Consider the following 22,940-nt stretch of genomic DNA (forward strand, 5'->3'; position numbering starts at 1 on the left):
GTGTGTGTGTGTATATATATGTATACGTACACATATATATGTGTATACACACACACAGAGTATGCAAATTTAGAAAAGAGTACATTTGTCCCCTGATGTCTGAAAAATGCTGTTGTGTTTACCTACATAATGGGTCTGTTATGAGCTTCTGTGTAAAATACTACCGGATTTTAGAAACCCACAATACTGGTGGTATGTATTCTTTAAGTGAGTGAGGGTTTGATGAATTAATAAGGAGCTGACTCTAGAGGGCACTCGAAATCAAGACAGCCTTCTCCCCGTTCTTTAACGTGCAAAGGTGATGTCTCGCTGAGGAAAAGCAATAAAAGTTGCTATGCATTCCTTCGGTCTTTCTCACCAACCACATGGCCTCTTGGTATATTGGAAGCATGAATATTGGTTTGGCCTGGAGAGTTACTCTGGAAGGCACATCTTAATTATCTAGCTCTGGGGGGATTCCTTCACAAGGCTTCCAAAACACCGCGAGCTCTAACATCCTACCTATCATTTTCATGTGGACTTAAATAATTTGGATGTCTGACGTAACTTTTCAGGCCTTTATAGTGTATAAATAAAAGGGTGAATGGTTCAAACTTGATGGCGTTTTCTTCCTTTCTTGGACAAGAGGTAAAATACCACATATTTGCCTCAGTGTATTCAAAGAGGAAGAAGCCGTGTCTTGACCTGCTGTGATTTTTTTTTTTAATACTCTTTTCTAACAGCCAGTAATAACTGGTAGTAAAACATGTAACAATGTACAAATTCCACACTGAGACTCTACAAAAGGATTTTTTTCTGTTTTTTATAACTGTCCCTGTAACACTTTCTTCTTTTTCTTACATTTATGTATAGTCTTGCAATCCTTTCCCAAACAACTAGGTAACTGTCCTTGGGAGGGCATTTCCTGGTGACAGATTGTCAAGCCTCAAAGTGCTGATGGTTCTTAGTTGCTTAGTGTTGGACTGCAGCATAGGGCAGTAGATTCCCTACCAAATTCCTTTTGGTTTTGGCAGTTGCAGTAGGATATATATCCATGGACCAGCTGTATGTGCCCAAGGCAGAGTATTAGAAGTGCTGGTAGCATTTTAGGAAGGGTCTAGGTATTGCTTTTCTCAGTCATGGCTCTTGCTGTTAGAGTAACTTCTGAAATTAAAAGTTGAACTTCTTTTAACAAGTATTTTAAAACCTGAAAGCACAGCATTGGCAATAATTGCATAGATACAGGACACTTCCAGGTCACTTATTTCAGGTAGCTTTTCAGTAGATTTTCTTCTGAGCATGAGAGCTGTTTCCCTAATGACTAAAAAAAAAGTCCTCCAGTTGCTTAAGGTCCTATCTAAAGTTGTAGCTCAAGTTCTTGGTTGGAGAATATTTACATCTGCAAGTGTAGTGGCTGTTCAGATTTCGCTTCTCTTTGCTGCTCTGGCAAGAATGATGCATTTCTTTTACAGCTTAAAAGAAAGTCTTGTCTTGACTGCTTGGAGTGCACGGCCATTCTGGTACATGCAAAATTAGGGAGTGTGATTGTTCGGGCTTAGCTCTTCTGTACTGAATATGCTTTGCCTTTTTGCTCTGGAAAATTATAACTGTTTCCCCCTGAATATACAATCAGGTAATACAAAACTCATAATTTTTACCTCTGACTTGAGTGGTTATGAGGATAGTAATTGTTTCAGCCTGATGGAGATTAAAACTTGTCTCCCATGTCAGTTATTAAATGTGGGAATAGCTGCAGGCGGTGGAATAAAATATTTGATTTATAGTGCGACTCTGTGAAAGGCCATAACGCAAGAACTGTATAGATTTGTTTGGTATAAAAGCTTCATTTAAGAGGAGAAGCAGCAGCAGTCTACTAGACCATTTCTGGTTGTGATTTCTATTTTAGTAGGCTGAAGCCCAATGTGGTGCTCTGTGTGGTATAATGATGGTAATTCAGAGCTGGAAGATGAGTTGTCTGTGATTTTGAGCCTTTCTCAGTGTTACAGCTTCTTATCAGCAGCGTTAACAGGAGCTGAACTGTCTAATACATGGAGTTTTCTTCCTTTCTCAAGTTAAAGGTTAAAGTTATTACAGGCATGTCTGTTAGCTTTTGTTGGCGTTGAAGAGTGCTTTGGACGCTTGCACATTATTGCTGTGGACATCTTTTTCTACTTAACGTGGTGAGCAGTTGTTTAATTGGAAAAGCTGTTACTTCTCTTGATCCTGACTACAGTAAAAATCAATGTCTTCTCTGCAGTCTGAACTAACAGGAATCAAACTCATTGAAGGATGAAAATGGATTAATCAACAGCCATTTTAAAGGTTATTTTAAAAACCCCCAACCCACAAACAAACCAAACACCCCAACCCAAGTTCTGAAACTAATGAGCAAAACACGGTGCTTCCTACCACCTTAGGTTGGACTAATGGAGGGGAGGTAGTAGAAGTTTTAATCTGAAATGGATATAGTGATATTCTTGGGAGCTATTTGATTTCAAAGTCTTTCCTTTTAAACACCACCTCCCCTATATATCTTCAATCTTTGGATGAGCTGACAAAAATGAGGTCTAATTATGGGTTTCTTTGTAGTGGAAGCCATGAAAGGCACTCTGTCTATTAATTCCAAGAACTGAATCAAACAGGATTGTCAGGCTCGTTCTTGACCTCGTTTGTCCAGTGAGGTCCACTTATTTAAACTATATCTATTGCATATCTGGTTATTGGTATCCCAAAATGTAGATTTCACTGAGAAAGAACTAGCAAGGGGAATGACAACAGCATATTTAGTTGCCCACTCCTTTGGAAGAATGTAGGTGGTGGTGGGGTTGGAATTGATGTCTTGTAACCCTGTAAATTGGGTAATGGACTAAGCGGTCATTGCTTACGTGCCCGTAAAGGGAGGCTATGGAGTATACTTGACATTGCTTTTTTGAAATTTCATTCACTGTTAATATTTAACCACTGTTAACAACTGTGCTTTACAAACGAGCCTGAAAATACAGGCTTTGATTCTAGTTAGTTAGCTTTCCAGTTCCCCCTCTTCTCTGGACTTTTAGTTGATTTTTTTTTTTCCTGTTAGTTCACTCCTGACAATTCCCTGCTTAATATATTTTACAGCCATGACTTGTGCTACACACTGGCATCCTCATGGAATTTGGACATGTGCAGTGAGACCTTTTCATCTGTTGTTTTGGGGGAGGGCACTAGTTCTTCTTGCTATCTGTGTATGGTTACATGAATGTGAAGTTGCATGTGCTATTGTAGACACGTGATTTGAAAATTTTCATTCTGAAACTTGATGACTGGAGATTATAAACAGGAAAGAAACAGATAACCTGGCATGTGTTCCATGACTGCTTAATGACGACTGTTAGGGAAATTGAAACGAAGTGTAACCTTTAAATTATGTTTTCACTTCTTGATATGCCACCCTTGGCGTGTTCAGATCCTAAAAAGCAAAGAAACAGATTTTATTTCACGAGCAAGTTGCCTGCCAAGCTTTAATACAAGTCTTATTAATGGATTATTAATGAACTCATGAGGTGTACATGTATACTCTTTTTCTGATAAAATACTAGCATGAAAATCCAGCAGTTCCTGTCAGTCACCTCGTCAAAGCCTAGCCATTGTGTTCAGAAGAGAATGAGATAATAGCTCACAGACCAAACGAAGAACACCTTTAAGGCTCCGTGTAGCACATGTCAGAAGACCTGCCTGTGCGCCTCTGGATTTTTGTGCACTTTGCACACTGTTTTTGTTGTTCTTTAGTTCATGTCTTGATTAATGAATTGAATTGTTAGCTGGAGTGGGAACCAAACATGTTGAAGAACTTCCTGCGATGTTGCTTACGTTAGTGTATTATGGTTTTTTTCTTAATGCTTTCAGTTGGGCTGTTGTCAGCACTTAAGGGGAAAACTAATGACTTAAAATTTGCAATTGCAAGGTCAAGTCTCTGCATGGTCTTTGTGGCTTACTTGAATTCACAGTGTTTTGGTGGGTTTTATTAAGGTTTCTTTTAGGTGTCTGACACTAGGTGGCATACTGCAGCTGGACCATGTTGCCTGATTAAAAACTGGTCACTGATTACTCTTGAGGCCTTTTTGTTCAAAGAGGTTTCTTATGTTTCTATGCAGTGGCTTTAAAGCTGTTGGTTTATTGTTACATTGGAAACTTGCCTCGCATGGTCTGAAACTCATGCATTCCTTTTGTCCAAAAATGTTTGCTTTTCATGTAAACTTAATGTAGGCCATGTAAATATTTTCTTAAATGAATGTTTGTTTTATGGAGTTGTCCCTTTGTGCATGTGTTTCGGTTAGGTCCTGATTTGCAATCTGCAGGCAGTTGATTTCATCAAAGATGTAATGTCTGGAACACCATTTAGAATGGGAGGGAAGGGTACTCCGATGTTTTACAGTTTTCTGCAAGTACTTCAAAGAAATTACGTAGATAGCTCTCACATATCCTTACTACTATGTTGCCTTGAAATTATTTGGTTGCCCAATTCTGATGGGGATTATATATTTTAAGTTTTTCTCTCTTAGTTTGTGTGGTTTGCTGTGTTTTCTCTCCATATTGCAAGAAGAGACAACTAAATAGGAGACCTGGGATGCCTTCTACGTTAAATTCTTTCTGATAGGGCACTGAAGGAACAGTGTCAGGGGAAAACTGGCAGGTTGCCAGCATAGCCTTCCTAAAAATACTGAGTTTAATTTGCGCGTTGCTGTAGTAGCTGCATTACATGTGAAACCAAGGTGAACATAGTTAAGACAAGTGTGTGTTTTACTTGAGAATTTTGAAGAAAGTTCAGAGCCAGAATATAGTCACGTGAATGGGATTTTTTTTAAGCCCTTAGTGTGATTTTTTTTTTTTTGTGAAATCCTGATAGGAGAACGTGCATTGTTTTGACTAGTAGCACAGAACTGATTTATGTTAAAATATACAGCAGGGTCCAGTTTTTTTGAGAGAGTGTTTGATAAGTTAGTGTAAACCATGCTAAACCTAACAATTGCCACCTCCTCATCTACAGTGTGAGAAATATTGTGAAACTGATTTTTGAAAGGCCTTTTTGACCGTTAATTGGTTGATGTTAGCTATCAAAAATCTGCCGTTTCCTTTTAGTTCAATTAAAGCTTCTGTGTAGGTGGTTGAAGACTGCTGTGTGAAAGATGTTCCTACATCAGTAAATCCATTTCTGTTTGAAAAACAAATCAAACTAAGTTGAGTCCAGCAAACTGCTTACGTAATTTGTGTGACTTAAGGAAGGTCATGTTGCAGTCTGAGCAGTACAGTTTTGAATTTATCTCTTTATCAAGTCTTCCAAAGTGTAGAGAGACCTTTTTCAGAAGGATAAAAGATCTGGTTTCTTAGGTATAGTAGACTGTAGCATGGCCAAGACAGATACATGCCTAACACTTGGTTGCAATTCTTACCCAGGTATATATATATTTTTAAGGCTCATAAGAAATGGATGCACATGCATGTGGGAAAGTATCAAGTTTTGACATAAAACACTATTTCTTCCTATGAGATGAAAGCTGTCTTGTTTGTTTACTCTTATGAATTTGTGGAGGGAAAAGGAGAAGAGGAATAAGCTAAGAACCTTCACATTATTCCATGTTTTGGGGGATTCTGGAGGAGTGTGGTGGAGCAATGCCTGAATTAGTTTCATACCTTAGGTATCTTCTCCCATAGTTTTGGGAAATCAAGGGTTTCTTCCCCACGTAACTGAACTGGAGCCATGCGGTTTCAGACTGTTAACATTTTTTCAAGATTATAGTAGAAACTTCCTGTTTTTAGAGCTTATCTCCCCGTCTGGAGGGAAAGATTACTATAGGTATGGTCACATCCTATGGTTATTGTCACCTAAAAAAAAGTCCTGAATTTTCAGAAGCCTTTGAATATGAAAGTGATTGCTGCACTAAAAAACCGTGAGCTGTAGTCACATTTCCTATCTCTGCTGTGATTTCACTAAAAGACTGTAAATCCATTGCAAATTTTGCGTATCTGTTAGTTCAATTTCTGCTATACTTGATGTGTTGAGAAAAGTCTCTTGGTAAAGAATCTGTCTTATTCTGGAAGGAAGATTGTAAAGGAAGCATTTGGCAGTCATTTCCTTTAGCTTGGGAGTATGAGCATGCTTTATATTATAATAGTTTAAACATACCACAGGCTGTTGATAGAGGTATCAAATTTTCCATTTCCAAAGTTACTTTTAGTTGAAACTGGAAGCAGGAAGAGGCAAACTTCCATTGTTTTACAATTGCTTTGATAGAGTTGAAAAAGATGCATTTGCTTACTTCTTCCTTCCCTCCTTTTCTTTAGCTTTGCCTTCCCCTCCTCCCCCTGCATATCTAACTATTGAGAGTTTTATTTTGTTTGCTTTTTTATATACAGCTGAGAACAAATGGCTTCTCGTGCTTTTTTAAAAATCCATTTATTAAATTTTCCAGTATGTAAAATTTTCCTCTCAAATACGACTTTTTTCTTGACAAATATTTGGATTTTTTCTTGTTTTGTTTAAGGTAATACCTTTTAAAATAAATTGTGTGTGCCACTTTGTAGTTAAATTCAAGAAGCTGTTGAACAGGTTGATGTCTTGCCATAAGTACCACAAAATCTGGCAGACACAACTGGATTTTGTTTTAATATTCTTGGCTTACAATGTACCATTCTGTAATTTGGAGTTTCCCAGGGCAGGGATTTGCTACAAAAACATTTTTGAATTTAAGTATTGGTCCCTGCAGAGAAGAAGAAACAAACCAGAGGAGAAATATTGAAAAAAGTGATTTCTGATTAGCAGGCATAAACTTTTTTGCTTAAATTTGTCTTGCCTGGTTTGTTTTGATTTCCGGATATGAAAGCTGTAGCTGGGTTTAAAGTTTCTTGTCTCACTACTTGTTCCCTAGTAGCTTGGTTACAATATCCCAACTGAGTTTATTACACTTTGTACTTACATACTTACCTATGTGCATGAAAGATTTTATTTTAAACATCTTGCCAAGTTGCTCAGCTCGTTCATCTTTTTTTGTTTTCCCTTTTTTTTTCCCCCTCTCCCCCTCTCTCTTCCCAAAGAAAGCATACTGTCCTTCGGGCTGAATTTTGTCCTCTTGGAGGTGCAGCTATTTTAGAGCATTGTCCTTGAATTAAGTTTTAACTGTAAATAGAAGATGCTGTCTCCCCTTTTCCGCCTCGTGTTTGTTTTTTCTTGGGCTTTTTGTTGGGTGCATTGATGTCTGGTTTCAAGGGTTTATGTAGTTGGCAGAATTGAGTCTTCAGCATTTGGAGGGGGGAGAAGAAGAAGGGTACGTCTTGACATTAAACATTCACTTAATTGTATGGGGACTTGAGATTGAACTCCTAGTGGGCTGGACTGTATCTGGCTGGTTTTGGTTTGGGTTTTTTGTTGGTTATTTTTTTTCTTTTTCCCCCAACGCTTACTAAGCTAGGCCTTCCTGTAAAATCCTGAGATTTCATATGCTAGCATGTGAATTGCCTTAGTCTTCACAGCTCCCTGGGGGAGCAACTTTTGTTTTTTCTTTCCTCCTGTGACAGAAAAGCTGCATGCATCCAAGATGCTGTATAAAAATAACCTACCAGTTTTCTTCCAAAGCCACGTAGAATGGAGTTACACAGGACTTTATATCCTTGAAGTCTCTATCCCCATTCTTCAGTTGAGTGATGCGCTGACTGTACCAACAGTAATTTTTTGGCTGTGTCAGAGGTTCTGGATGGGCTGAGAGGGAATCTGAGGCAACTTGCATTTTTACCTAAAAACATGCAATTATATTAACAAGCAGTAAGTACCACCAGCGCACAGGGCTTGGCATTTATTTAATTTTTTCTTTGGAGGATTTTTGTTTGTGCTTGTGCATTGCTCTTGAGACTTGGGCCTCTCTTGTCAAGTGGAGTTTGGTCCAAAGGTGTTACCTTACAGGGGTGGCAAAGCAGTTGCTGTAACTGTCACCAACAACTGCCACCAACAAGGGCGGTGCCTGGAAGTCTTGGGTCTAAGAGTGGTTAAAATGAGGTTGAAGTTCCTCAGACTCTTCTGTACTTGATAGGGTCCTCCTTTCCCAGAATATTGATGTGGTGTCAGATTTTAATAGTGACCTGTAAGGACTTACAACTTGACTGGAGGTCTTCTGAAATATAAACCTGAACACCACGTAAGTACAGAAGAGGAGTCATAGTTCTTGAACCATAAAATGTGTGATAGCATTAGTAGTTAGGTTTAGCAGGTTCTAGGTTAGCTGCTGCATACCTAGAGGCTTGGGGGGAAAAAACCCCTACACCCCAAACCGAAACAACCAACCAAACCAAAACCCCTCACCAAAACCAAAGAACCAAAATTCAACCCAACAAAAAAAGCCAAACCTCTGAAGGTTCATGGTCTGTAAAGGGTACAGGTTCTATTTGGGGATTTGAGAGAGGCAAGGAAATGGTTGATCCAAATTGCAGCAGTTATACACTAAATTAAAATCACTCTTCGTGTGCTGGATTTTAAGAACTGCTGTCTGCTGTATATGTAAACGTGGTGGAGCGGAAGTGGACAAGACGCTGTTTAACTGTGTGCAGAGTTTACATTCTCCTTAGGCAGGCTTGGATTACAGAATTAAATGGCCTTTTGATTATGTTGAAGCAATAATAACATTGCACTGAATTTCCTCTTAGAGATTACGTTTTAGGAGCGTGGAAAAGCACCCTCGGATAACTGTGGAGCAAGCTGTAGCTGAATTAGTGCTGTGGCAAGAAGCTGCTTAAAACTGAATGCACATTTCCTGTTGTGTATTCACATGTGCTCACAGATCCACAAGTGTGGACAAGACTTTTCCTGCTTCAAGGAGGTTTGAAGAAATCTGTGTGTAGACAGTAGTGTCTTGTCAAGAGCTGAGTATCATTTATTGTCACTGTGTTTATACTAATAAAACAGTGCATTATTTGCAGAGGAAGAAAACATCACCTCTAACCTGACCAAAGGTTTTGTATTTAGAATAGGTAGAGCCCAAACGCTTTGATGCTGAATGGAAAACAGAAGCAGGTAACAAATACTGAGTGCTCCTGTTCTGAGCAGTTGAGAGGTGACCTGTCATGCTAGTAGCCCAGCCTACTTTTCCTTTCCTCTGCTAAGGAATCTTCAGTTGACTGCCTCAGGAATTCTCTAGCAAACTTTCAGCTTAAACTGCCTCTACTTCAGGCTTTTTGTTTTACTGGAGGTATCATTGTTATTTTGGCTGGGAATATATGCACTGATAGTGGAAGGGAAACTTTTGATGAGGACTGGAATTAAGTGACACACCAGAAAAACAGTGCTGTGGCAATAATACTAAGCTGTTAGCTTGTTCTCCTTGAACCTACTCCCTTCCTCTTCCCGCCCCAATGCCAAATCCAAAGGGAGAGCTTGATTTACGTGGAGCTCTGAAGACAGTGTTAAGTCCCCTTTTAAAAATAGGTTCAGCTTAGCAGGGGTTTAACGTGTTGCACTTGTTGCTTGCCTAAGCTGGGAGGTAGTGTTTATTAGCTTTTAGAAAACGCTTGTCATGATCACATCCCCATGTGTTCTTAGAAGTAAGTTTAAGGCTTCTTTTTGTGCAATTAGTGCAAGCCAGACAGTGCACTTGAACCTGCTTTTAAAAAAACTTTAAGTGGATGAGTCAACTGCATGACTTCAGAGTGAGCTGCTTTTAAGTGTTTGTGGGACCTCTTTGTCTTGGATGTCTCTTAAAAAAAAAGTTAATTTACCCATTTAATCTGTATAATCTCATTAAGCCTGTTTATGGTTAGCTTGTGTTTCAAGTGTATACATATCTGCTAGACCTGAAACTGCTCCTTTGGAGCAGTTTTTCTAGTGGGTGAAATGTTTATGTGTACTTGGTGGCTAATTCTGTTGGAAGAAGTGGAGAATGCTGCTGATCGATAGATCTTGTGGCTTGGAGGGAGTATATCTGTATTTAATATTCTTCAAATTTGTATGTCTATTTAATCTTCAACTATCGTAGGATTCTTGTGCGAAGTTATGAATTATTCGTGTTTGTTATGAGTAGTATGTCTAGAAAGCAGCACATTTTACGGCCCTTTGAAGATACACTGCCTGCACTTCTCAGTGCTCAATCTTTCATGAGCTGAAGTGCGTAGGTACAGTATACAAAGTGTTGCAGTATTCACGGAAAGCACTGAAAAACCAAAACCTGCAAGTTAACGAGTGCTTTCCAGCTCTTAGCGGGAAGGAGAGAAGGTGTACCTGGGCGTATGTGTACAGGCCTTTAAGCGATGTCAGGAATTACTGACGGCAAGTCAAAGCCTTATTTTTTCAGATTTCCAGCTTCTGTTGTTTATTGTCACGACCTTAGTGTTTCTTCAACTAGGTGTTCTATTTAATTATAATGTTTATAATAAAGTCAGATGTCGGCTCACTTGGCTGCGTGCTTAGGCCTGTAGCATGCGGAGTGCTTTGCTTGTAACTGCATCCCTTGTCTCAGTTCATTATCTGTTAATGGTACTCGACATGACAGGGTCGTTTTGATAAATGGAGGCTGCCAGGAAAACTGGGCTGGATTTTGCATGCGATGGAATTGAGCTTTATTTCGCTGTATAACACCAGATAAGTAATGCACGCTGGACCAAACGCAACGACATGTTGTGCGAGGTCTGCCAGCAATTGTTCCCAAGCAGTCGTTCAGTGGATCTCTGCTCAAGCCCGCTCTAGGTCTTTCTCTACGGTACATCTGCCTAACCCTTGTGGAGGTGGCTTTTGCTTGAGCAGTCTTGAGTTATACAGACACAAACCCCAAGTTTGGGGTTGTTTTTTTGCTTTTTCAGACATGCATGCTTTTAGTTTTGATAAAAGAAATGCTGTTGTAAGTTTATAATGTTGTGGCTAGCAAAGGTGTATTTCATGACCAAGGAAAGATCTTCTTTGTTTATAATCCATTTCCAAAAGACAAGATAAAAAAATCCCTGTTGCAAAATGGAGCTTGAGGCTGTACTCTGTGCGTGTTTTTATTTTAGTCTATGAAATGGGGGCAGATCTCCATATCTCATAGGAAAGCCAATTAGTGAAAGTTCGGTTGTTTCTGATGCCAGTGATTGAATACTGTAGCTGTTCTGTTCATTCAAGAATCTCCAATATGCTGTATAAAAACAGATGGGACTTCAGATGATTTCCCTGCCATCTACCACACTGCTGAATTCTGAAGTTGGTTTGCCTTGGATTTGCAAGACGGTGTCTGAGGTTCCAGAGTACTCTCCAGTTCTGTTGCTGTGTTCAAACTGCTAGATGCTGTACTCTGTGCTGTTTGAGCAACTTTCGCCCTAATGGGATACACAAAATTCTACAGATACACTTTTTTAAAAATTTGAGTGCATTTTCCCAATATATACTGACTTTTAGGGTTTGTGGTCCAAGCTGGCTGGGTCACCTCTCCTAAAGGGATAAGGTGTTTTTGAACAATACCATCAAACAGGGTATTTTTCAAATAAATGGAACTTGGCTTGAATGAACTTACTGCTGGAAAGCTCTTTTGGAAGTCATTAGAAGTAAACACTCATTTAAATACACACTGGAGCAGTAAGTTCCTTTCTATGATTTGCCAGGTGTCAGGCCACATTTGATTAGAAAATTGAAGTGAGGATAAATGCAATGCAGTTGCTTTGTACTGACTTCAGGTTTGAATTTCAGCTCCGGCGGGTTTGGAGCTATCACACGGCTACTCGGTTACAGAGCTTATTTTGAAGCAGGTCTTTCGAAGATAGGCTCCTGTTCAGAAGCTGTTGTACAATGGATATTGCGGGAGCGAAGCTTGTGCTGCACACCATCTTCAATTTGTATTGATCATAGCCGTCTTGCAGTGTGGCAAGGGCATTAGAATTAATCAGCTACCTCAGCTCTGTTAGTGGGTTTAGGTAGCTATTTCTAGAGAGTACAGAATAAATTTTGACTGTTGGACCTTTGTTTTTTGAAGGACTCCCGTGCTATCGTACAAAACATGGTAGAAATATCTATGGATAAATAGAGGGAAAAATACACAACTACAAATAATTAACAGCATCTGGAAAGAATAAGTTGGCAGACAGTACTTGAGGGTGCTGCTCTAATTAACTGGGTCTGTGAAGCTTGATGATTATTTTTTTTAATTTTTTTTTAACTTGGCTTTGTAAAACCAGCTCTGAGAAGGTGTACTCCCTTATTGACTTTATAGGTAAAATACTACTGCATGGCTAGGAAATGGATTTGCTTGGCAGGGAAGAAGGGTACGTTGCCCTGAGGTAATGGATTACATAGATGACTTGTTTTGCATGTTATTCTGCAAGGGAAATAGCAAAGCTTTGCTCTAAAATTAAGTTGGTACTAGCAGCTGAAAGGTCACGGTTGTGGTGTTAAAGAACAGTGCAAGACATTGTGGGGTTCAGACAAGTTACAGGTTTGCATGAAGACCCATAGTAAGAGATAAGTAGTCGTCATTTAAAAAAAATTGCCAATTAAATACAATTAAAAGGAACATGTTTTGCTGAGCAGATGATTTTCTGTTTCTGATGGGGGGAGGGAGGACGTCGTAGAAAGGATTTTGAACAAAATGGCTTACTAATTGAATACGCTGCAACAAAATCCTTGTGTAGAAGTGTCTTTTAATGTGACACTGGACAGGCATCTCTTTCTTATCCATCTTAGGAATGAATGCTGCGTGTGGATGTGTTCCCTCCACCCCTCTGTTTTATCTGCATTTTCCCCACCCCCTGTGTGTTTTGATCAGCGGTCGTAGAGGCGAGGCGGGCTGCTTGCATTAATATTCCTGGCTGCAGCTCTGGGATGTGAGCCGCTGATCACTCCCGGGGATGCTTTGCCTCCTCGCTGCCTTGCTTGCAGATGCATTTTCTAGCGGACCACGCTATTAAAGAGCTGCCATCAATCACGGGGCTCCCGGTTCCGGCTCGGCTGTGCGGGGAGGAGGCAGAGGCGGGCCGCCGCCGGGGGAAGGAGCGTGTGTCTCCGTGTGCCTGCCCGCGCCCCGCCGCCTGGACCGGGGAAGCGGCGCCGGGCCGGGCCGGTGCGTGAGAGCCGGGCGGGGCGCGGCGGGGCGCGGGTAGCGGGGGGCCCGGCGGGGCCGGGCGGCGGGCGGGTTCCGCGCCGGGTTTTCCCCCGCGCCGCCTGCTGCCGCCGCCGCCTCCCGGGGCCGCGCGGCGCGGCCGCCTCCTCCCGCTGCCGGGCGGGGGCCGCGGCATGTGGCGGCGCCCGCAGCCGCGCCGCTGAGGGGGCGGCCGGCCGGGGCGGGGGCGGGCGGCGGGCCCGGGCGACGCCGCTCGCTCCGCCGCCTGCTCCGCGCCCCGGCCCAGCTGCTGGGCGGCGAGGCGGAGGGGCCTCCTTTTGTTCACCAACTGCGCCGCCGCGTCGCCCCCGGCCCCCGTTTCCTCCCGTCCTCTGCCCTCCCCTGCGCCCTCCTCTTCTTCGCGGGGTCCAGCGCGGCGCTGGGCTCCGCGGCCGCCCCCCCGTCCCCTCCGCAGGCTCCGGAGGAGGAGTAGGGGTTTGCCGGGGTCAGGCTGTAAGAGCCGCGGGGATTGCAGCCGAGTTGTCTTTGCCCGGCACCTCCGAGAGCTGCGGAGCCTAAGCCCGAGGCTGGCGGTGAGTGCACCCCTCGGTGCCGAGAGCGGCCGGACCTTCGCCTTGGAGTTGGTGGAGGCCCCAGAGCGGCAGGGTTGCAGAGAGGGGATCGAGGATCTGCTTGTAGAATGACAGACCAGGGTCAGTAGAGGGGGTCTCCAAGCCAGACTGGTCGGGTAACTTTGGTGCCTTGCGCACACGCGTTGTGTTGCCAAGAGGAACATTGTTAGGGTTGCTCCTAAAGTTGACTAACTGTTACTTAGCCAATGCTAACACAGAAAACACCTGGATGGAGAAGAAGCTTGACTTAATTCTCTCTTCCCCTTTTGGCTACTCCAGTTTTTTTCAGAAAAAGTTGGATCCACTTGGTAGGTGAAGCAATAGTTTTTATTGGCCTGGGAAGTTCAGAATGCTTTAAGACTGCCGGCTTTTCTTTCCGTAACAAATGCTTTACCTCTCTGTTCTAAATATAAACAGTTAAGCTAAACAGAGTGCTGCGTTTAATTCTGTTTTCTTTCAGCAAACGAGATAAGGATTGCATTTTCCCTCTCCTGAACGAAAGTACTTTTTCACTGCACTTGATAGAATGGAATGCCTTTGAAGTACTAATTGGTACGGTGTGTGGTGTAACTTTTTTTTAGCGATGTTTAATCGTGTTTTAAGATAGCGACAGGAGACCTGCTTGGCCACTTTGTTTCCTGAGGAAGAAACCAGCTCTGCTTTGTTTTGCAGTTGGTTTTAAGCTCCTCTTGAGTGCATGTGGCTCTGCGCTGCACGGGGCATTGTGTGCCTGGATGGCCGCCTCCCAGCCATATGGGGCTGCTTGCATTGCATGGGAATGGAAATGGCAGTTGACAAGGCGGCTTAATTGTGTTTCGTTTGTGTGGTTTTTTTTTCTTTTTATTTTTAATTTAATGTTAGGCGTGAAGGAGAGGAAAGTTGAGAATAGAAACCTAGTGAGGTGTAGTTTCAGATGCTCCACCGGTATGTTTCTTCTGGAAACTCAGTTGAAGTAAACTGGATTTAAAACCCTACAGCCGAGCACTATTCGGCTGTAAAGCCGTTAATCTGCAGGCAATTAGTTCCAGACGTGCAACCAACTCCGCATTGTTGTCAGTTCTTGTTCTTACAGGCGATCGCGCTTTTGAATATTTATGCCTCGCCAATATCGCAAGACAGACGCTTTCGATGCTTAACAGCAAGTTGAGAATTGTGTAGGAGCAGCATTTAAAAGCTTGCATTTGTTTTTCCAAGCCTGCCGTTTCGCCGCGTTCGGACTGTTGTGCAAAGCTCTCCGGGAGCAGCGGAAGGCGCGCGGAGGAGCGCGCATTGTGCTCGGGCGCGCTGCCTGCGTGCGGGCGGCTCTCGAAACGCGCTTTGATCTGCTGCACGATCGCATGGACGAGGATTACACCATTCCCCCCCCCCGCCCCCCGTGGCTGTTGGAAAGTGATGCATCAGCGAGTGTTGTTCAATAGCGTATTTTAAGACATAAACTGCATGTATTCACTTTAGACGTGTTTCCAGAGAAAGGCAGTTAAGAATTTGTCTTGTTTTGCGGTTAGGATTTATGAATTGAGGCGAGGGCTGACGTAATCTTTCCTACCACTTCCTTTGTGTGTGTTTTGGAGTTGATAGGGCTTTGTTTTACTTAAAATAGCCAGGACTGTTTCTTAAATACTCCTCTATCTCTTTTATGCTGTGGCCTTCAGTATAAGCAGGCAACTTGTTCAAGTTGTATGTGATTATGCCTCTGTGAGGAAATGGTTCCTTCCTTTTGTCACCAAGGTTCAGCGGATTGCTTGTATGCTAAGTAGATGAGACTTTAATTTTAATTAACATAATGATGTATACAGCTGTTCTGTCAGAATGCATTGACTGTCTTTGCAATTTTACTACAGGTTGTAGAGAATCTCTTGGTGTGTGTCCCAAGCTCTCTTTTGCTTACTTTTATTTATGTAAAGGTGACAAGATGGGGCTTTTGTTTCCTGATGTGCGTGGCTCATCTGCGAGAGAGCTTTGTTTTGATTTTTGTGTGCGGGAAAGAAGATAAGCTATTTATTATTAACCTAATCCTAAACCTTCTTGGTTTTTCGGGTTGGGGGGGGTTATGCTACCTATTGTTTTGCTTAAGAGTAGCCAGAAGGAGCCCCTAACTTCCTGATTTTACAGGGTCAGCGATGGGTTGGGGGTTTTGGGGTGGGTTTTTTTTTTGGTGTACTGTGAACGAGTTCCTGCTCTAGTGATTGACCTATGTGTAGGTAAAGCACTTAAAGGGTGTTTGTACTCTCTATCTGAAAAAAAACCCCAAACAAACCACTTGTAAAGTACAGAAACAATGCAATTCCTTTTTGGCACCTGAGGTAATCTTCATACTGATGAAATTTTGATTTAATGGACCAAACTTCAGCAGGTGAAAAACATTCAGATCTCCACAAACTCAGTGGAGTTACTTCAGAATCAACTGCAAGTACAGCTTGATATCCAGCTTATAGTCCAAAAATCCCATACTGAGGACCTAAATTAACTACTTGGTAGCATTTGATAGGGTTGAGGTTTATAGGCAGAAAAAGCCATCCTTCCAATAATTTTCTGCTTTGTCTTGGTAATGGGGTGCTGTAGATTTTTAGGAGGATTGTCTCTTGCAGAGATGCGTTGTATTCTTTAATGAATGTATGTCTTTATAGAGCTAGCTCTGAATGTTGGGTCAGTGTGCATATGTTAATCTTTCCTCGTTCTGGGAGTTTTTCAAATGGTATAGAGAGATTGTGCTGATACTGTGTATGCTGAATTAGGAGTAAAAGCAGTTTGTAAAACACTGAAAACCAGTACTTCTGTAATTTGCTGATATATACTGATAACATATTTCACCTGAGATCCAGTTACTAGTAAGAAGACAATTATGAAGGCAGAGTGTGGAAATAAACATCACATGTTAAGATTATCATGCAATGCTGTTTTGGCCAAGTGATGTTCAATTTAAGGATATTTCTTTGCAGCATTAGCCTAGGCTCTGACAGATGAATGGATGAAAAGGTGTTGGTGGGTGTTGTTACAGGCCCCAGCTGTTGCCCATATCTCTCTGGTGGCCATTGTTACCCTTGTCCCCAAAGCAGGGCTGACTAAACTGGGAGTGAAACTTGGGTTTGAACTGCCACTGTTCTCAGCCAGACATATCTAGTTAAAGAAATTCTAATTCTACTTTAGCTGAACACACCAGGCAGAAAACAAAAGCAATTCAGGAGCGAAGTTGCAAGTGTGTCTGAGGGTGTGCGTCTTTCTAAGGGTGTGATGGTTGTTGGGGACTTGGCTTTCTTGGCTCCATAGCTAAGAGATTCAGAAGATTGGGTAGAACTAGCAGCGTTTTCTAGGCGTTAGGAAGCAGAAATTCCATATAGCCTGTGGTGTTTGATGCAAATGCTCAGCACATTCATCTCTCTAAATGCTGCAGAGTAGCGTTGACTGCTTCATTGAAGTGGTCGCTTACAGATGTGATTGGGTCAGTCAACAAGCCTGCATATTAGTTTTCTTAATTTTCATGAGCTGTGATGTCTTTGTCAAGATGTCTGCTTTTTGCTTTAAAATATTTTTTTTTTCTTTTGAACCTTGTGTATTTAAAGTGTAAGACTCGGATCAGTAAATGACACTGAGTAGCTCTATTTTGCATTTTAAGGAGGGAATAAGAGCAATGGTGTCTTAATCACTGTAGTCCTAGAATAGAAAGCTACCTGATGCTCTGATGTGAATCTCTAATATTGATAGGCAATCGCATGAGTCTTTAAACAAAGTTTTTCATCTTTGTTCGCAGGACACTGAGCATTGCTTTAGAAATAGGTCTGTCCGAGGGGCAGCAGAAGTGGCTTTGGTGTGTGAGGGGAGGTTTTTCCAGTTTTCTGATCTTACGCATCACTGAGCTGCATGTGGTGTGGATAGAAGCGTTCAAAGTAATGAAGATGGGCAGGCCTTTTCTTGGAGTAATTTACTAGCCAATAACACGTAGATTAATGGGCAAGTATTTTCTAATATGTATAAAATCAGACTATTTCAGAAGGGGCATTTTAGGGAAGAAGGGCTGTGTCAGGGAAACTGGAATCATAGTTGACATAGTTCACTGTCATGTCAACTGGACCTTGCTTAGCCTTGCTCTTTGTTTAACTGTTTCTCATGTTGGTGTGTATATTTCTCACAGAACAAATTTCTCTATTACTAAAGAAAGGAAAACAATGTAACACTGCATTAAGTAATAAATGACAGGACCCATAGAAAAACTTCCTATTTAAGCTAGCTTTCTGTTTATTAAAAACACTGTGAAGCATCTTTAAATAGATCAGAGGGAAATCTGTTTTTTATACTTCAACTTTCTTAACAGAGGTGAAATTCTTTCCAGAAGAATGGGCAAAAATAATATTTATTCCAAAGTTTGCCTGGGGTAGTGGTTTGAGTTCTGACCTTTGGATACAAAGTGAGAACAAATAGTGTTGAAAAATGTAAATGATTAAAACAAGCTGGCCTCCTTTAGGAAACTTTTTTGTCAAGTTTTGCCAAGAAGAGGTCTTGGTGATTGGATAAACATTTTACTACTGGAATAAATAGTATTTGATTGTGGTGTGTAGATTTTTCTTATAACCACATGGGTTGTTTTTTTTAATATAATGGTGGGTTTGGAATTCAGTCTTTTTTTCATGTTAGCAAAGGCACAGGAGAAATAGTGGCTGTAAATTTAGCATTAACAATGTCGCTGTATGCTTTCTCTCGGGAAGTAATGGCAAATTTTGAAAGTGAACTTGCTTTGATTAGGTTTCTCTGAAAATGGATATAACTTTCATATAAGATGACAATACAGTGTGAGCTAACAAATCGGGAATGTATTGGTATTGGTTCCTAGAAGTTAGATACTTGCAGATTTTTCCAGTCTTTTTTCTTTTTTTAATGAACTGACTGTGCAAAGCTGTATGATGGTAAACCTTTTATTAAAACCAACCAATCTTGCTATAGATACATTGCTGCTTCTGTAACACCAGTTTTGTACACGTAATAAATTGTCTTAGGTGCTGATTTGAGTTTTCTTGAAACCAGCAATAAAAAAAGGCTTTGGTTTTGACTGTTTTCTTTGTGAATTTGCTTATTTGTAGAGATCAAAATGACTTGGTTTTGAAATAAAGCTGATTTTTTGTTAATAGGCAATAAGTGTTTTGGCAGCATCTGGAGTCTGGTAAGCTTTTATTCTGTTTAGATATTTAAAATTAAAAGCATTTTGTAGTTTGAACACTATTGTCAGGATTTGTGTGTTAATCTTGTTTTAGAAGATGAGGGCCTCTCTTTTGATCATTGTTGTTGGGAACTGGAGAAAGTGCAGAGAGTTTAGCCATTACATTAGAGATTACAGAACTATGGATTAAAATATCCATTCTTGTTCATCTAGGTAGTAAAATGATGGTAGTAAAAAGTTCTAAAACTTAAAAATGACGTCACTTTAGGTTCTTTCTTTACTGCGAAGGTTTCAGCCCATTAATCTAATCAGTCTACAAAATCAACATACTTACCTAAAGCAGGACCAATATGTTACTTCCTCTGACTGTGGGAAGTTCACAGCCTTTCTGTTCTTGCCAGCGGGCCCCCCCGTATATTGCCTGGAAAACTGTAGAAACCCAGCAGAGAGGAGTAGGTATTTTAACCCAAGCAAAAATTGGGCCTGGGAATGTAGTTATCTGTATTTTTTCATGTTGTGAAGTTTCTTGGATTTAGTCAGTGACTGATGACTAAAAGTGGCCTCAGCAGGCAGTTAAATTACAAGACTATGAAAATGACTGAGCCATAATATAAGAGTCAATACAATTCAAGCACTTAAGGTTGGGGACTTCTAAAAGAAGTTTGACATAGTAACAGATCCCTGTAGAATTTACTCTTCCAAGCAGTCAAAACATACTCTATTTGCTCAGTTTCCTATTGAAATCTAACAAAGGAGCCAAAAATCAGATTTTCCTTTCCTGATAATAAAGCTATCCCTCTGAGATTTAGGGCTGGGAATGGATTTTTTTTTTTTAATATATATAGCAGTTCCTGTGTATTAATTGAATGCTCTTAGGTAATCTTGTATGCTGGTTTGTATGAGAGGATGTGAGGAAGAACACATCTAACCTGTGTGTTTAATATTAAACTATTGTAATTGGCTTAAGGTTGGAGACCTAGCCTGTGCTTGTACTTAAGACTGGTGTAAAAGAGTTAAGAGCAGCCCAAGGTTATTAGATCATTTGGAAACTGATTACCCTTTCACAGTGTAATAAAGTAATTATGAATAGTGTATGAAAATTGGTTGCAGTCTGTTTCAACATTATGACTGCCTGTCTTTAAAAGAAATTGCATTGTCCTCTTTTGTGTTGATCTTATAATTTGCATATTCAAAGCATGTTAGATATTTGCCACTTCCAGCTGTAAATGCTAAGTAGCATTTAAAAAAACAAATTATGCCATCTGTTTGTATAGGTTTTCTGTGAGGTTTTTCAGTTCTTGATAATATTTCACCTTGGCTCTGTTCTCTTTACAATAGTACATGCCACTGTTGCTAAGGGAATTTGAAGTATGTTCTGGCCTAAACTGAAAGAATTCTTTCATGAATGGCTGTAGCTGTTGCAACTTCATCTGTTGGGAAGGTATTTCTGTGCAGCACTGACATAAGAAAAGGTGGTGTTTGGAAAAAACCAGACATGATGCTCTATTTTTGACTCAAGTAGCACATGATCAAATGCTCCAGCACATGGGGAATATCAATGTGAATTTTTTAATACTGAAAAAAAAAAAAAAATTTAGCCTAACTTGACTTTGTGCACAAGTGAGATCCGTGGCTTTGACTGATACAATTTGTGACTAAAATATTGTTAACGTGAAAAATAAGTATAGCTACAACTTCTAAATCACAACTGGGAATGGTTTGCCTTGGGGTTGTTTTACCTGTGCTTCCTTTGGCAGTCCCCTCTACTGGAGGGATGGTTTAGCTGCTTGTGAGGCAGTTGCGGATTTACTGGAGTTCAGCAGTGTGCCCCCATTACGGGCACCACCTTGGCTTTTCTTCCAGCAAGGCCATAATGAGGGTGGCCAGGTGCCTGTGGTACCCTCCTGCATCGTGCCACTTCTGTCTGCTGGTACTTGAGACTCGGAGTCTGGATTTGAGGGACTAATTGTCTGAAGTTTGCCCTAGAAAGATGTGCAAACTCTTAGTTGGTAAAAGCAGTTCTTGTGGATTTTTAAAGCATGGAGTCAGTAATATATATTAGAATGAAGCTAAAGATGTACATGCTGAACTTCAGAGTTTGACTTTTTTAACAAATGCTGCTGTATAAAATTATATTTTGGCATAAAGTTTTATTGACTCTATGCTTTCGGCTGAGTGCTGTTCTTCTGAGGACATACTGTGGTATCTGAGATGCAAAAGGTAAATATAACTGTCTTGTTCTGTAACAGTCATGTGGGAGTTCAACAGTGGTTTAGGATTTCAGGAGCACTACAAAATTTCTGATGGCTAAATCTTTGCTCAGTACGCATCTCTCAGCTCAATTTGACGGTAGAGAATTGTTGTTGGAGATAAACTATAAGCATTGTATGTCAGGTGAAAAAAATTCTGAGGTCATTCTCTATTCTGAAACCCATGCTATGATGTGTGGTGTGAAGCTGATGTGGGTCTCACAAGAGAGCTCCAAGAGGCGACCAGCCTGAGCTGTTCCTTGAGCTGGGGTGGGGGTTACTGGCTGCCACGTTCATCTTGGTGCTGTGGTGGTGGCACGAGCATCTCGCCTGGATCTCGGTGCAAAGCCCTCTGGCATGGCAGAAGTGGAAGCTTAGCATAATGCAGGTAAGACAGCACCTCTGCACATGCAAATCTGTATGAGCTTTATTAAAACGGTGTGAACGGACTCTCTGGCAGTAGTACAATACCATGACTTTAAGCTAAACTGGTATGTTCGGTTTCTATCATAGGCTTTTGCATAGTGGAAAAATCAAGTCCTTACCAGGCTGCTTCAGAAGAATACCTCAGTTATTCTGCTGCAAGCTAAAGAGTGCACCACGCATAAGGCTACCTCTTCTGTGTTCCTGCGTCTTTATTAAGGTTCCTAAAGACAGCTGATGCAGCTGAAAAACCCATTGAAAATATTAAACTAAGCATGAGATTCTGCAGTGTGTTTTTTGCATTGCTGTTCTGGATATCTTGGAGTTCAAGGAAACTCCAACCAGGCCAGACGTGCTTTATAAACACTGGTGTCATTTTCTTCAAAATTGACTTATAAATGCAGTTTGAACACTTGAAATGCACCAGTAGGTTAAGTTTGTTTTGAGTTTGCTTTCATGGAAGTTCTAAAGTATATTAACTCTTCTTTTTAAGCAGATAAACAAGTGATTTAGTCCTGTAGATAAGTATGTGGACAGATGATGAATAATAGAAACTTTCCCTGTGATTATCTTTAGGACATGTTTGAAACTTTTCCTGCCTCTTACAGCCTAAATTGTGAATGTGACGACTTCAATTTATTTTTGTTTTGAAGCATAGTTCTTAATATGTGAGGAAAACAGTGGTTGTGTGGTGTGTGTTTTGTGGTTGGTTTTTTTTGTCTGGAATTAAATAGGGATTTTTTTCTCAGAACTCTTGCTCTGGTTTTTGCTTTGTTTGGGGGTGGTGGTGGTTTTGTTTTCCCTTTCCAAAAAGGCTACTAATTTGTAGGAGTTTTTTTAAACTCTGAGGAGTGTGAGTGAAGTTATACCTGTCTAGGAAGTAATGGACAAAGAAATAATACGCACAGCACTACTGAAAACTCATGAGAAGTTTTCCACTTTGTTGAGCTGAGAGCTTGATAAATATCCTGTAGGAGTTTATCTTGTTCTTTCTTGGCCCTATCAATGCCATTTGATACTAAAATGCTATACATAAAAATCTATTTCATATTCTGAATAAAAAATAGTTACATAATTGTTTTGAAGTGTCACTTATAGCAGAGTTCATTCTGATTCACAGGCCAGATGATAATTCAGCATATGTTAAGAACTAGTCAGCACGTAATAAATCTCACCATAGCTGTATATGTTATCTCATGGGAGAGGCTACGGGACTGTAGGAGAAAACAGGCTAATCCCTGAAGTGTTGGATGGATTTAATTAGGTCCCAGTTGCGTGGGTAAATGGCACATGGTGAATTTTCCTCTGTAGTATTTTGAAAGTAGCTCTTAAGTCAGCTCCTGATTAGGTTAGTGTTTCAGGGAAAAACTTTGTGACATGACATCCTTCTAAACTCCTACTAGTTGCTGAATGCTTATGTGTGGTAAATGGTGGAAACTTCATAGACAAGAATCTTCAAAGGTATGCTTTTACAAGCCAAACTTTATTG

The 22,940-nt window shown here is 40.8% G+C and overlaps 1 protein-coding gene across 6 annotated transcripts in view; it reads left to right on the plus strand.

Moving 5' to 3' along the window:
- Positions 1 to 22,940, plus strand: part of RERE (arginine-glutamic acid dipeptide repeats) — a 258,495-nt gene that overhangs the window by 38,268 nt on the left and 197,287 nt on the right. Inside the window, exon 1 of one of the 6 annotated variants that reach the window (XM_072883760.1) lies at positions 12,780 to 13,019. The exons of 4 other annotated variants lie outside the window; for them this stretch is intronic. The gene's annotated coding sequence lies outside the window, so the exon portion shown is untranslated. Of the gene's footprint in view, positions 1 to 12,779; positions 13,020 to 13,309; positions 13,592 to 22,940 lie in introns of those variants that run through there. One more of the 6 variants, XM_072883761.1, reaches the window with a different exon arrangement.

This window comes from Ciconia boyciana, chromosome 19 (genome assembly GCF_034638445.1).
Source record: "Ciconia boyciana chromosome 19, ASM3463844v1, whole genome shotgun sequence".
In the NCBI taxonomy this organism is placed as follows: domain Eukaryota; kingdom Metazoa; phylum Chordata; class Aves; order Ciconiiformes; family Ciconiidae; genus Ciconia; species Ciconia boyciana.